Consider the following 16,856-nt stretch of genomic DNA (forward strand, 5'->3'; position numbering starts at 1 on the left):
GGTATCACAATCCCCAACCTGCAACTCTACTACAAAGCTACTGTGATAAAAACAGCATGGTACTGGCAAAGAAACAGATCTGAGGACCAGTGGGACAAAAACAACTCCAGACACACTCAGCCACCTCATCATCAACAAAGGAGCCAAACACCCTCACTGGAAGAAAAATAGCCTCTTCAATAAATGGTGCTGGAAAAATTGGGCTTCAACTTCCCAAAGATTAAAACTAGACCTATATCTCTCACCATGCACTAAACTAAAATCAAAATGGATTAAAGATCTAAATATTAAAACAAAAACACTAAACCAGCTGGAAGAGAGATTAGGTAGAATTCTTGAAGACATTGGTGTAGGAAAAGATTTTATGAAGAAAACCTCAGTTGCCCATGAACTAGCACAAACAATCAACAAGTGTGATCTCTTCTTATTGAAAAGCTTCTGCACAGCAAGAGAAACCACCAATAGTGAAGAGACAACCCACAATATGGGAAAAAATTTTCACCTGCTGCTCCTCACACAAAGGTCTATTATCTAGAATATATAAAGAACTTAAAGGAATCAGACCTCCCAAATTTAAAGACCCAATGCAAAAATAGGCATCTGAAATGAACAAACATTTCTCACACAAAGAAGTAGAAATAGCAAATAAACATACGAAAAAATGTTCAACATCACTGGTCCTTTGAGAGATGCAAATGAAAACAACACTGAGATTCCACCTCACCCCAGAAAGAATGGCTGCTATCAAGAAATCAACCAGTAAGAAAGAGCTGCTCCACTGTGGGGGAAAGCAACCACCATGCTGGTGGGAGTGTAGACTGGTGCAACCACTGTGGAAATCAGTATGGAGATACCTCAAAGAACTAGGACTGGAAGTCTCATTAGACCCAGCTATTCCCCTGCTGGGTATCTTCCTCAAAGAATTAAAAAAATCATACCACAGAGATATATGTACATCCATGTTCATAGTAGCACAATTCATGATAGCTAAAACTTGGAAGCAACCCAATTGCCCATCAGCTGGAGACTGGATAAAGAAAATGTGGGGTTTTTTTTTTCATAAAATGGAGTATTACTCAGCCATAAAGAATAAGAAACTAGAAACATTTATAGTTAAATAGATGCACATTAAGGCCATACTCTTAAGTGAAATAAATAGCACACGTGTAAATACAGAATAGTTTCTCTAGTATGGGAAACTGAAAGTGTAAATAAGGACTAAAAATATAATGGATAATGTGAAATAGGAAGAAAAGGTGCAAAGGGGAAGGGGAAGTGGGAGGGGTAGGGGAAAGGAAAGAAGGGAATGGAATTAATATGAGAAAATGAAAAAATGGAAACAAAGTCTTTGTAGATCGGGAGGAGTGGAGAGGTTGAAGGGAGGGCAGGGAAATGGGGAAAAACTAAGAATCAAGATGGATTATGTAAAGGTACAAATTTCCAATGATGAATGTCATTATATTGTATACCTTTAATATACCAATAAAATTAATTTTTTAAAAAAATGGAGTCATAGGGAAAATAAAACATGGAAGATAGTAAGAAATACTATAGAATATAACATTAGACATTATTTCACTGAAAGGTTAACCAAAAGCAAATTAATGACAGCCACAAAGTCAGTCAGAAAAGGTGTGCAGGAGCAGAGAAAGTCAGGCAGTGCTGAGAGGCAAAGGAGTCTCCTGTCAACCCTCCTGGTCCCTGGGTTGGAGGAAAGGAGAATGGGTGTAGGAATGTCCTCCGGCTGGTAGGGGAACTGAACTCCTGGGAACTGTGTGTTTTTAAGTCCTCTGGAAGAAGGGAGATTGGAGGATTTAGACAACAGTGGGTGGGGTCCCATCTCCACGCTTCCAGATGAAACTGTTGTTGATTCCCAGGACCTTATCCAAGTTTTCCTCTGCATTTAAGGGAATAAGAATAGAGAACCTTTTTTTTTTTTTTTTTTTTTTTTTTTCCCCTGGTACTGGAGAAAGCCTTGGCACTGAGTTATTTTAGTGTTGTGTTTTGTTTGTTTGTTTGAGACACGATCTCCCTAAGTCACTAAATTGCCTGTGCTAGGGTCAAATTTGGGTTCCTCCTCCCTCAGGCTACTGGGATTACAGGTATGCACTACCACACCTTGCTCAAACGACATTTATTATCATATATCCTGTAAAGGAACTTGATGGATTTGTTTTCATTTAATCCTCACAACTTTATGAATTAAGTAATTTATCTCCATTTTACAGAAATGAAAGCTGAAGCTCACAGCAAGTCGATATCTCAACCAAGGTCACAGAGTAAGAGGCAAGGGACTGAAACTCAGCATTCTTTTTTCATACCCCAAGGCTGATTCCCAAGGAATCCCACTCTCCTTTACTGGGAATAATTCAAGCTTCTTCCTCCTGGGTCACTGTGAGATGAAAGGAGACACGTGGTGAGCCCAGCATGCTTTGGGGGGCATTCCCCACACACAATGGTGGAGTGCTCATTATCAGAAGAGGAGGACCTTCCCACCAAAACCCTTCAACTTGGAGCCACAGCTGTCTCCAGACTCCAAATTCTCAGAAAACACCCAGTGCCCTGAAGATGAATCGCAGTCCATTGGCCACCATGTAAAAGTGACATCATCATTCCGGAGGTCCTGGTGGAGGGAAACCAACCCAGATGGTGGATGACCCTAAATAACCAACCTCAGACATCACTAATACAAGATTGGTTGGTTCTCCTCTTTTGGGTAAACTCAGAACACCCAAAGGGCTCTGTTTAGTCTTTATAGTTCCAATTCCAAGTTGGATAAAGGAATTTCCAGGCTCCAAGTATGAAGCAGAATAGGTTTATCTCCATAGAATGTCAAGATGGTTGCTGTAAAGTAAATCCAAATATTTCATGTGTTCTTCCCCAACAGGCCACTCACTGGCCTAAGACAGCTAATTGAATGATAGACCTTAAAGAGGCTTCAGTTTAAAAGCAGAAATGGTCTTCCATCAGGACTGGATTTTCTTTTATATGTCACAAATTATTTCTGGCCTAGAAGAAGGAAACAAGACTAGAGTGAAGCCACAGACAAAGTAAATCCAACTCTTTTGAGGACTCTCCAATGGGCCTACAGAAACAAAACCTGAGAACTGGTGTCCTGTTGATGTCTTAGTTGTTACGGTACTACATCATTCGTTAGCTTGTGATAGCATTTTAATATTCACACATAAAGAACCTGAGTAATCACATCATCTGTGCTTTTCTGTTTTTCTGCTGTCAGTCCCACAGAGACTACTGAGAACAAAGACAGTGGAACCTTGTTCAAGATGGTAGAGGACACTACAGGCTGAGAGCATGACCCCCCACACACACTCTCTGGGGTGATGGACAATTGAACAGGATCAGCTTCTTGATTGTCTTCCTTGCTGGAGCATGAGTCATAAAACAAACTAGCAAGAGGAAAGCTTTAAAAAGAGCTAATAAGAACTATATAGTTTCTCTAACAACATCTTCATCACTTCCTGGACACCTGCTATCAGGACTCATTCCTAAGATTAAGCTTGAAGGAAGGAAAGGATTCCTCACAAAGGATCTGAAAAGAGGTGATGGTAGCAGCTCTCCCCCAGCTGGAGTCCCTAAGTAGCATCTCCCACAGGCATGTCTGCCAGTGGGTCCTTAGGAAAAAGGAAGTAGCCAGGGAAGAGCATAACCAGGTAGGAGGGACCAGAAGCCACTTCCAGCTTCCTCTGAACTCACATTTTGTAATGAAGCAGATCCATTTGTTTCTGTGGACCCATTGTGGTCTGAAAACATTAGCTGGAGCTTGTGACAATTTGCCAGTCCCAGGAGGACACTTGGAGGAAAGAAGAGAAGAATCTTCCTGGATTTCAACCCCAATTTCTTACTAGTGGCCTTGGATGAGATATGCACTAATTCTGAGCCTCAGGCTTATTATCTGTAAAATGGGAATAATTCATTAAGTTGTTACCTAATTCATAAAATTGCTATAAAAATTAAATGAAATAAACCCCATCAAGATCCTTGCACAGAACAAGCTATTGATAAATGAGGATGAATGTAGACCACCCACCTGGGTGAACATCAGAGAGTCCTCGGTGCTTCCTACAAAGCCTGACTTCAAGCAACATTTATCCCAGAGGCCTGGATGGGGTGGAGGTGCCAGCAGTGAGTACCAGCAGAGAAGTGAATCCAGTCGTGCCAAGGGGCATGTGAAAGCAGAGAAAAGGATGCCCTCCCCACCAGCAGTACCCAGGCAACTATAATCGGAGAATTCATCACTAGCAATTACTGAGGATATTAGGGGTAACAGATAGAAAATCATTATAAAAATACATTGTTTTGTGCCATTTCTATTAGTTTTCCATTACTGCTGCAACAAACTACCATAACTTCAGCAACAGGAAACACAAATTTATTATCTTTTGTGGCCAGAAGTTCCCCTGAGTCCTACAGGACTAAAATCAAAATGTCAGTAGGGATGCATTCTGTAGTGGAGGCTCTAGAGGAGAATCTGTTTCTTTGCCTATTCAGGTGTTGGCAATTCCTGGAATTTGTATTGGTCACTTTCCTGTTACTGAAACAAAATACCTGACACCTGCAGCTTAAAGGAGAAGAGATTTATCTTGGCTCATAGTTCCAGTGCTTTGTAAGCAGGCTCCACAACAGAAATGGTGTAGTAGAAGGCCACGGTAGAGGAAAATTGCTCCCCACCTACTGGCTAGGAAGCAGATAGAGAAAAGAGGGGCTAGGATGAGAATATAGCCTTCTAAGCATGCTCCCAGTAACTTGCCCCTTCTGACTGGCCCCCACCTTTGAACCTGAGATTTGGGGGAAACATTTTAGACTTAAACCATAACATTCCACCCCTTGCCTCCAAATGATACATGTCTATCTTGTTAGGCAAAATGCTTTAAGTCCATCTCTAAAGAGTTGCCAAATCTTAACAATTCCAGTATTATAAAAGTTCAAGTCCAAAGTCTCTGAGATTCAAGTCAAACTCCTATTTGTGAGCCCCTGTGGAAATCAAAAGAAAGCTAAACCCTCCCAACATACAATGATGTAGAGTGAACATTCCCATTACAAATGGGAAGAATAGGGGAACAGATAGAAATTGGACCAAACCAAGACAAAACCTAGCAGGGAATATGTTAAATCCTGTAGCTGTGTGTTGAGCACACAGGGCAGGTTGCGGTGAGATGTGAGCTCTAAAAGGTTTCAGCAGCCCCACCTTTATGGCCTTGTTAGTTGTGGCCCACATGGCCTCTCTCATTCCTCAGCAGACATTCCCCATTGCTGACATCTACTGAGCCTCCATTGTATCTTCATTCTCACAGCTTCATTCACTCCCCCCATCATGGGCTCCTGGCAGAGAATGTGACCCTGTTACATACACATTTTCCTCTGGCCTCCTTTCTGAAATCTGGGTAGACATCTCTGTGGCCCCATACCTCTTGCATCCTGCATGCCTGTAAAATCCACACCATGTGGATGACACCAATTTTGGCCACCAGCCTGAGCAGCAGCCAGACCCCCTTGAACTATGGCTGCAGAGGCTTCTCAGTTCCTGGATGCCTAAACTCAGGGACACACTTTCCCTAGGCAGCCCTGAATGAACAGGCATCTCAGGGACTCTCTTGTTAAATGAAACATTTACAGTTTTACACTCTTGAGCCTTCTATGGGTGGTGTTTTACTAATTTCTGAGATATCCATGAGGCATCTTGCTACTGTATAAACTACTTGGCTTCTTTTTAAAACTAATCTTTTCAGCAACTATGCTCTCCTTCACCCCTTTGAAGGGGCAAAGACTTTGAAGACATTTCTTTTCTGGTAAAACTGCAAACTTTTCCAATAATCCAGCTCTGCCATTTTCTCCTAGTTCTTCCTGTATATCGGGCTGAAAGCAGTCAGCAGTACCCACACCATAGCCTAAATATTGTGATGCCTTGAAATCTCATCCACCAGATTACTTCACTACCATTAAAGTCTGCCTCACAGAAAATCTTAGTACACTAACAAAATGTAGACAAATTCTTCGCCAAAATGAAACCTGCTTGGCCTCTGGTCCAGTTTACAATGGAGTTCTTATTCCCAACTGAAACCTTCTGAGCCTGGTCTTTACTATCCACATTCCTATTAGCATTTTGGTCTTCTGAGCTTTGGCCATAATCTCTCATTAACTTCAGTTTACAGCATGTTGGGACTTCTCTGGCCAGCATCTCCAAATCTTTCCAAACTCTTTCTGCAGATCAGTTCCAAAGGCTTCTAAACCACATGGTTAAGTACAGTCTCCACTTCTTTGATACCAGTTTTCTTTCTTAGCCACTTTCCCTTCTCTGGGACAAAATATCTGACACTCACAACTTGGAGGAGGAAGGGTTTATTTAGGCTCATGGTTTCAGTGCGTGGTTGCCCAGCTCCAAGGCAGAAACAGCTTGGTGTCAGCATGGCAGAGCAAAACTTCACCACATGGTGATCAGGAAGCAGAGCAGAGAGAAGCCAGGGATGAGAATACACCTTTCCAAATCATGCCTCCAGTGTTAAGCCCCTCTGACTGGGTCCCACCTCCAAATGTGAGAAGTTTGTGGGAGATTTTAGACCTAAATCATAACAGGATTATAGTACCAAGGTCTCTGTTTCCTTCCTGGCTGCTAACTGGAACTATCCTTCTCCCCTAGAACATTCTCTCTGGTATTTGCCTGAAGCCTTCCGTATCTCAGAACTAATACTGAGCCATCAAATCCTTCTTCCTTTTTTTTTTTTTTTTAAATTTTCAGGGATTGAACTTGTCAGGAAGGCCTAGTGCCACTGAGCTACATCCCCAGCCCCCATCAAATCCTTCTTTCACTACCATCTCTTTGATTTTTCTTCCATAATCACATTTGCCTCTTTGAACCCACCCAGGGAAGTTTGTCTGCTTTTAAGATTGAGCCATCAATCTTTTAAGGTTGAGATAATCCAAAATAACCTCCACCATCTCGAGATCCTTAATATTAATCATAGTTCAAAAATCATCTCGTTTGTAAGGTAATATATACACAGGTTCTTAGTGTTAGGAAGTAAACTTCTTGAGGGAGGTTGTCTACCATATCATTACACATTTAACTGTTTACTACCTTAGTGTGCCAGATTCAGTGCTACGTGCTGATGTAAGATGTCAGAATTAGTATTGTTAGGTGAGGAGGAAGCTGGAGTGGGGGTTGCCATACCCTGGAACATCTGACTTAGGGCTTCTTTGCAGTATTCCAGGGAGTGCCATTTATGTAAATTCCATATGGATTGTAACCCTTCCCACTCCTTAACTTCCATGACTCCCCAAATTCTACCCCAGAGTTATGCTGGCTACAGACCTTGCCTGGAGATGCTGAAGGTCTCTGGACAGGGTCACTCCATTTCTCTGGGAAGTAGGAACTAAGCTCCCCAGGGGACTGAGACAGGGACTGTGCTAGATCCAGGTTCTGTATTAGTATAAAGACCAACATGACCAGGAAGCATCTGAAGCATCCCAGAGAGCCCCCTGGAGATAGGTGCTGTTGGTTTTGTTCCCTAACTTGTTTCAGTGTCCCCCAGGGGACTGGAGAGGGAAATGCCCAGATCCTCTCAGGCCACTTGTAACTACAGATCATAAAAGAGAGATGAGGAGAGGGAAAAAAAAAAAAAAGTTTGTTTCTCAGTAACTGAAGCCCTTCCGGCTGAGGCTCCCTGGCCTATATTTTGCAGACCTGAGGCTCATGGGAGCCATAGCTTTCTGGTTTGTTCTCAACCACAAGGGTGGTGAGTCAGCACTGTGGTTAGCTCTAGGTTGGGAGGCCACAGCCCTCAGCAGAGTCCCAGGTGGGGCAGCCTCCCACTCGGCCTACCCTATGGCCCTGCTGTTCCTTACAGTGCTGTTCCTCACAGTGCTGGACCTTACAGTGCCATGCCTCCAGGATTGGCTGGCACCCCAGCCTGACATCTGAGCAGCAGTTCCCCTTGCTGAGTGCAATGCTCCCCAAAGCCATGGCACAAGAGGCGAAGGAAAAACACAAAAAGATATCATCAGCCAGTCTAACAAGCACCAGAGGGAATTGGCAGGGTGTTGTGCCTTCCTTTGACCTGGCATCCATATCCAGAAGCCAGGCCCTGACTCCTGGGATCCACACATGGTCCACTTCACGGCAGTGATGACAAGCCAGCCCCCAGTGGCAGGTGCAAATACCAGGAGAGGGTACTAGGTATCCCCAAGGTTAAGACTCTTAATATCCACACCACAAAACCCCAAATGCCAGCTATGTTGTCACTTCTTCTACCACTTAAAATAAGCTGGCAACAGAGACTTTATGGGCTAAGCCCTTCATAAAACATAGCAATGTCTTTATCTTTCCTGTATCCCTCTTTGGAGCTAAGTAACAGACATTAGTTCTAAGTGATAAATAGCAAGCTGGAGCAACAAGGACACTTGTCAGCAATTAATTACCAGCTGTCACTGACAGTCACGTGGCTTGGAAAGTGAGTCTGACCCTAAAAGGACCCACTGCAACCCAGCACTGGATTACCCTGCCTAGCAGGTCTTAAGGGGTGCACCTCAGCATTCTGTGTAAAAACACTGGCCTCCAGATATGTTCCAGGATATCTTCCTCTCTCCTCTTTCTCTAAAAAAAAAATACTATTGCAGTAACAAGAATAATAAATGCCTCAACCATGTGCAAACTTTAGCCTTTGATGATAGAGGATGTCAGAGAACTCTGCTGCTGATAATGATAAGGAAGACACAAGATTATTTGACCCCACTCAGCCTCAGATGGCTGATTACAAGTAGATATGGCTTCTGTTAGTGAAGTCATATACTTTACCTCTATCCCTAATCTACTTCTAGCAAAACCTCCCCACAAAATACTTTATATCATCTCAAAATATCAACATGTTGTCATCTTCACATTCCCTTACTGAGTTCCCATGTTCGGCCTCAACGAATTCGTAGTCTAGAGCAGTGGTGGCAAACTTACGGCACACATGCCAAAGCAGGCTCTTCCTATCACTGAAAACTCTAAAAGGCCCTCATTGGTCTGGGCCTTAGAAACACGTTAGTAGTTCAACTGTTTGATAAGCTGTTGCATTAAAAGGATTGCAGGTCCTCCCTCAGAATGCTCCCCACTTTCTGCACCACCTCAAAACCACCTGCATCAGCTCAACCATCCAACAGGGATTTAGGGGCAAACTATTTTTTTTTTCCACTGGAATCAGTGCTGGTCTCTTTACTGACATGGGTGAACCATTCTGAGCACCCAAAATCAGTAGCAAAGTCAAGTCCTATATTGCAGAACATCTCCAACTCAGTATAAGGCCTGTTGGTTAAGCACGGTTATCATGTGTCCAAGAATGCAGCCCTGCTGTCATGAAGATATAGAAACATACATATGAAATATTTCAGAAAAGAACACTTCTAATGAACAAGAGTCAGGGTGACTTTAAAATTATGTCTTGTCCTTAGACTTGAAAATGAGACCCTCTCGGGTGGGCAGTGGAGTTAGCCAGTGCTGGTGCTGGGAGAATCTCAGGTACTCTGGTTCCACGAGGCTCCTGTCAGGGAATGTCTAGGAAATCCCTCAGCTGCTTCACTGCCTCTTAGGAGTCCTTAGTGTGGGCGTCCCCCCGGGCATGTGCTGCAGTTGGCCTGAGTTCTTCATGTACCCTTGGAATGGATGAGCTTGGACCCCAGCTCCCCAGCCTTCTCACTCTTCCTCCAACACCTCACATTTGTTCCCATCTTGAAGGCCTCCCTTGCTGTTCCCTGACTGCAACACCCTTCCCCAGATGCTCCGTAGTGGGCCCCTTCTGCATGCAGGCCTCGGCTCACACATCTGCCTGCAAGGCCTTCCCTGACCCCTCTCTGAACAAGCCCCCCCCACCAAGGGGCCAGCATCCCGCATCCTCTCTGGCTCTCTTACCACAGGCCAACACTATCCTAGCTCAGGTTTGCTGATTGTTTACTGTCGCCTGTCACCCTGTGCAAGCCTGAGCTCCAGGGAAGCAGCTCACCTGTCAGCCTGTTCACGGCTCTGTTCCCAGGCTCAGCTGGGCCGGGCACAAATGGGCAGCTGGTTCGAATGTGCAGAAGGAGCGTGGAAAGACAGCTTCAGGTGTGTATCTTTGAGGGGCAGGATCCCTACCTGAGGCCAGATGGCAGGAGGGAGCGAGGAAAGCTGGACACTGGTGGAGTCCACAGTAGATGAGGGCCCCGCCAGCTGAAGATGACCGGACCAGAAGCCAGCCTAGCTGTCTGATGGAATAATGTCCCAGCTCACGTGGGAGTGTGATCACAAAACACAGTGCATGTTTAAATTATAAAATTTACTACAGTAAAAATACACACTGTAGTTAATCCTCAAAATACTCTCCCTCACTTCAAACACGCTTATTCGTTATTCTTTTCACTTTCTGAAGCAGTTCTGGAGTCCTGTTTTCCTGAGGGTCCTTAGTTATGCTGTCCTGGCTGCCTCAATGCTCCGAATTGATTCAAAATATTTCCCTTTCATGATCATTTCAACTCTAGGAGAAAGCCAAAAGTCATCCAGTGCCAGATCTAGCAAATATGGTGAATATCATGATGTTTTCATTTGTCAAAAATTGCCATAAATGGTTGATCAATGTGAGGTAATAAAAAATACAGGGAATGTTTAAATTTTTTATTACAGTAAAAAAAACATTGTTAATCCCCCTAAAAATACACAAAACACTCCCCCTCACTTTGAAAACACTTGTGCCATCATCTTCTGCAATGTGTCTTTTCCTGTAATAAGTTTTGTTCATTATATAAGCATCCACTGTACTTTTAAATCATCCTTCATAGAAAGTTGTGACATGTCAGCCCATCCCCACCAAGGGAGGAAGAGGGCCTAAGTGTAAAATTAGTAGGGCCCTCAAAGCCAGTGACCAAAACCACTCCAACAGACCTTATTTCCAGATAGCTTCCATCAGAGAAGCCTGCTTCCGAGAAACTGGGAGGGGATGTAGGACAGAAGTCCCAAAGAGTGTTAGTTTCCCTCCCCTGCTGAATTCTGAGCTGAAAACCAGAGGGAGGTTGAGGGATAGAGATATTTTAGAGATCTGGCCATGTCAGATTCTTTCAATTTTATGTATTTAAGACATATCATATGATGTTTTGATATGTGTATACAAGTGAAATGATTGCCACAATCAAACCAGTTACCATCATATCACAGCTATATTTTGTAGTAGGAGCACCGTAAATCTACTTTTAGTAAATTCCCGGTATCCAATATGGTATTGTGAGCCATAGTCCTCAGGCTGTGCATCCTGGCTCCTGACTTATCCACCCTATCTCATCACAACTTTCTACCCTTTGACCTACATCTTCCCATCCTGGTACCCACCATTCTATTCTCCATTTTTGACTATTTTTAGTTTCTACATATGAGAGAGGTCTACCAACATTTTTTTTCTGTATCTGGCTTGTTTCACTTAACACAATGTCCTACAGGTTGTTCCAGATTATGGCAATTGATAGAATTCCCTCATTTTTGTAAGGCTCAATAATTCCATTTTGTGTGGAATATCACATTTTTTTTATCCAGTCATCTGTCCATTGGCACCTAAGTCTGTTCCCATATCTCAGCTATTGTGACTGATGCCACTTTAGAAACTCATTGTACAATGGTTGCAGCTTTGCCCCATGACACTACCCAGTCCTGAAACACTGTCCCAAATCAAGGACAGGGAGGCCCCAGGAAAAGAAGGGAGGACAGAATGGGCTTTCCTTGAAGTGGAAGGATCTGAGATAAGATCCTAGGGCAGGACAGGGTTTCCCAAGTTCCAGTCCCTGTGACATGCCTTGCAAGTCTTCTTTTATAATTCTTATTTTCCAGGTTGTAGACTAAAGACTCAAAGTGTAACGAATCAGTAAGAGGCAATGTGTTTGTCTTCCTGACAAGTTGCCATAGCCACTCAACTCCCTCCCTCCATGGGAGACTGGACTTTTCTGTTTGTTTTATTGGTACATGGCTGCAGTACATGAAGATTACAGTCTTTACAGGGAGTCGGTACATGTACGTAACACATCCCAATTCTTTTTCCCTTTGTATTCTGTCCCCTACCTCTCCCCTCCCTCCCTGCTCCCTCCAACTCTTGGTCCCCTTCCTATTTTCAAAAGTTCTGTTTTCATCATTTTTCCCCTTCTAAGAGCAAAATCTTGGAAACTGTCTATATATTCAACAACACGTGAATAAAGAAAATGTGATGTGTAGACATAATGGAATACTACTCTGCCATGAAGAAAGATAAACAAGGCATTTGTAGGTAACTGGATTAACTTGAAACCATAATATTGAGTGAAATACGCAGGGTGCACAAGCTTGCAGCATGGTTTCTCTTGTATGAGAATATATAGACGTATGGAGAGAGAGAGGGAGGGGCAAGGAGGGGAGCAGGGGAGGATGGGAAAAAGACAAGTTTTGGAGGTGTGGAGTGAGCCATGCTCAGCTGAGGCTGACCCTCTGTGTGAGGGAGCCTTGGTTAGACTGGGCCAGTGGTCTCATGCTGGCAGCCAGCAGAACCAGGCCTGAGTAGTAGCTTGGCCTCTAGGTCTTGGGCTAGGTCTAGGCCTCGGTGGTTTTACCAAGGTCCCTGGTGATGCTAATTTGCACCCAGGGCAACGAATCACCAATATGTAGAAGTCATGATAATTACCACTCTCATCAGCATGCAGAGAAAGTGTTCAGGGGGCTTCTGGGAAAGCAAACACCCCTTCTTTTAAAAATAGACAAATTGAGCTGGAGGCAGTGGCACACACTTGTAATCCCAGCTACTCAGAAGGCTAATGCAGGAGGATCGCAAGTTCAAGCCTAGCCTAGGCAATTTAGTGAGGCCCTGTCTCGAAATGTAATAAATAAAAAGGGCTGAGGTTGCAGCTCAGTACTCCCTGGGATCAATCCTCAATACCACAAACAAAACAAGCATCAGCTGGGTTTTCCATCACTTGAAGTTGAGGGCATCCTAAGCGATGTAGCCATGTAAAAAGCGAACCAGGGTCAGCTCTGAGGCAGTCAGCAGGAGCTGACCATGAAGGTAGGGCTCACAGCCAGTGGGGAGGCTATGCAGAATAGATCACCAGATTTTGAGACAGTTTTCAGCCACTAAAAATATAGTACACCCTTGACTTATGAACTCACTTCATTCCCTAGGGCTGGTTGTTACTCAAGTTGGTCAATAAGGCTCAGCCTCCTCTCTACGCCCTTCAGAGTCCCTCTTCTGTACCCAGGCAGATCTCAGTGTCCTTAGAGAGACCCTGGCCCAGGGTTTCCCAGTGAACCCCACACAGGAAAGGATGTTGTAACATTCCTTCTAGAACTCTTTAAGGGTTAAATCTGTACCTGAGACCATCTAGAAGCACAAGCAGCCAACATTTGGGTCATAACTCAAGACTTTGTTGGTAAGTTAACACTAAAATTCTGGTTGTAACTCAGGTTGTTCATACGTCAGGCCGGTCGTAACTCAAAGGTCCACTGTATTTTGAACCAGGTGTGGCTGTGCACACCTGTAATCCAAGCAGTCTGGAAAGCTGAGGCAGGAGGGTCACAAGATCAAGCTCAGCCTGGAAATTTAACAACTTAGCGAAAACCTGTCTCAAATTTAAAATTCAAAAAGGACTATAACCTAGTGCAAAGGCCCTAGTTTTAGTCCCCAGTATTGGAAAAAAAGAAGAAGAAGAAAGTAGTCTGTTAAGGTTATGATATTTATCTTGATTTTTTCTTTCTTTCTTTTTATGCATGAGAATCAACTCCTGAAAATGAAGAAGGCCAGGTTTGAAGTTTGGATGGTTATTGCAATTAAAAGCTAACATAAAGACTCTAGATTGTCTTGGATTTCAGTAGAACATAGAATACCTTTACTCATTTAGCAAATCACCCTAGTGACTAATGTGTCAAACCACTTTTTCAACCAGGTGGAATCTTAAATTTAGTAATTTTCCATTTAGAGCCTCCAAATTAAATGCTAGAGAGGCCCCGTTATTATTTGATCATTATAAGATCAAAAAAGCAGTCACCAGTAATACAAGTGCTTCTTGAAAGGTTCTGGTACCACATCCCCATGCTTAAGAAGTTGGCTGCAGGTTTTTTACTCACGTACAAAATTGGGGCAGCTAGATATTTTAGCACCAATGTCCAGGAACTACCTGCAGGTGGCGCTCCAGAGCGATAGTAAAACAACTGAACAGGCCATTTCAATATCTGGAAAGAAAAGTCAGTCCAGCCTTTCTTTTCTTCCTGATAAAGTTAATTGCTTCAGTTAACATACAGTATAAAACTTCATGGCACAAAAAAGAACAATCAAATTATAAAAGGTATAATTTAGAAGCTTTGTCAAGAGCTGCAATGATCACACTCTAATAGATTTAAATGTTCTAAAGCCGTACAGTACTAATGCTCTGCATGTCAGTGTCTAAAGAAGGAACAATGCCTACATTAGTGCTCAGGCTCTGGGAAAGAAAAAGCTTTTTGGTCTGTAATTAATAATCTTCTATTCCTTACTTTAGAACACAGCTATTTGATGCTTGCTGTTTTTTTCCTAGCACACCCTCCCCCTGCACATGTACATCAGCATGACTAAAATACGCTTTTTACACTTTGCTGGCTATTGAAAAGTCTGCCTGATGGACAGGCTCAGACCCTCACCTTGCAGCTGCTTGTCCTAACACAGGGTCTGTGAAGTTCCAAAGTGCAAAGCACATTCGTTTAGACCATTTCATGAGGCCACCAAGTTTGAATTTTCTGCCCCATTTCCAGAGCCTGTAATGCACTCCTTCCCTCTGACGCTCTCTGCTTCCTGGGGAGGAAGCCCCTTCCAGAACAGGAACTGACTCTGTCTTTTCCATAGCCTTGGCAGCAACTGGCCTTCTCCCTCCCGGTTCCATATCAGCACACCCAAGCCCCAGTACTGTCTCACCTTAGCTAAGACCAGCATGGAGTGGATGTCCTGGCGCATCCCCCTGCTTTTAGAAGTCCCCAGATCCTGAGCTGAGGCTGCTCTGGTTCATGACTGTCCCCTGGAGATCACATTAAATCCTACCAAGAAGATCTATTTTGAGGAAGAAATTAAAGTTTACCGCACCTACTTGGAATATCCCATCTCAAGTTTGAGAAGAAAATCTGATCCCTCATAGTTTCAAAGACCCTCAGCTAGGCTGCAAAGATGGCCAAGGTAGAGACTGGCAGAAATGGCTTGCCAGGAAGCACTGGCCCAGCCTCACACTTCCCATGGCTTCTAGAACTACGGCTTTGCATCAGAAGGAAGGCAAGCTTTTCTTTATTTTCTCTCTACCTTCACATCTGACAGCCTGGACAGCCTTTCTACCACCTTGGAGTTTCTTTCTCCCAAAGCCGGTCATCCTACCAGAGTTGCCTCTAAACAGAAGTAGTTCTTAATGAGAGAAGTCAAAAGGCAGACTTGTGGAAAGGAAAGGTGGTGAGCCTCAACGGGGGCTGAGAAGCCAAAATGGCTTTGGTTGAGGCTACAGTTTCTTCTCTAATCCATATGCATGCTTTAAATTAGATAAGTGTAAAATACAGTCCCCAACATCTCTCCTTTCTGACTACGTGTGACCCAAAGTTCCTACAGGTCTTTGGAAGGTTTTGGTTAAACATGCTGATCCATATCTTATTTGTATTTGGTTTGTCCTTTGGAAAAGGTAGAGCTCACAGTGTCCCACGTATGAGCAACTTCACACAAAAGGGAACAGCTTCTTCCTCCTGCTAGAACATGGGACATGTGATAATTTTCATTGTTTTTCTATTTGAAATCCTGCTTTCTCCCAGAAATCTCCCAAAGTTAGGAGATAACCAAGACATGGAAAACCCACAACTCAAGGCCCCTCAAAGTTGTTCCCTAAATCTCCACCACTGATACCCACCGGTCAGTGGGATCTCATTGGCTGCCCTTCTTGGATCCACACTTAAGCAAAACAAGACATATTTATTCTTCCTTAATGTACTTGGGTTTACCTCGTTTGTTAGACCCAGCCCCTCTGGGGAATTGTCACCAGAGTTTTAGGTGAAAGTCTCTGTTCCAGGGGTCCCACCAGACAAGATTTGGCCACCCATCCCAAAATGTCAATCAAGGACACACACAACTGATCAAGCAGCTTTTATTAGCCTGGCCATGCTGGGCAAGACAGAAAGATTTGAGCTCTGTCTCTGAGGGCCCGACAGGAACTTTGAAGTTTTACGGGGAAGGGAAAGAAAGGCACGAGTTGGGGTTTGCATAGCTGCTGGTATAGACAATCCTGGTCAAGCTGTGGTCTGGGTGATTGTTATCTCAGGACTGGTTCTGCAAGTTTCTGAGCGAGCCATTGTGCTTGAGGGGTGAGCTTTAGTTCCCATCATGGGTAATCTTCTTCGAGCCTCTGCTTTTCCTGGAATCTGAGGTGATTTCCAGTTTAAGGTGCACACCAGGGGATCTGAAATAGTACACTGTAAAAACTGGCAATTGAATGTCCCTGCAAATCTTGCAAATGTCTCACTCTTACCTTGGTGTCCTCAGTCTTGAAGAGGGCTGAGACAGGGCAGGAAATTTAAAGTGAGTGAACCTTAAATTGCTAGTGTTTAGACAAACATTCCTTTGGTGACATGCCTATGTGCAGAGGAGAAAGGACTGACTCCGAGTTTCAAGGCAATAAAGGAGATAAATTCAAAAATGAAGGCAGAGATGCCAGAATGCTTCCTGCTTTTAGTCACCCATCGGGCATCTGCAGGCCCAGCCTCCAAGCACCTGTTGTAGTGTTTGTCTTAGTTACTTTCTCACTGCCTAGACAAAACACCCATCATCCACAACTGAAAGGAGAAGAGATTTGCTTTGGCTCATGATTTCAGTCCATGGTCATCTGGC

This window comes from Heterocephalus glaber, unplaced genomic scaffold, assembly GCF_053883595.1.
Source record: "Heterocephalus glaber isolate CG9 unplaced genomic scaffold, H.glaber_assembly_v1.0 deba00000809, whole genome shotgun sequence".
In the NCBI taxonomy this organism is placed as follows: domain Eukaryota; kingdom Metazoa; phylum Chordata; class Mammalia; order Rodentia; family Bathyergidae; genus Heterocephalus; species Heterocephalus glaber.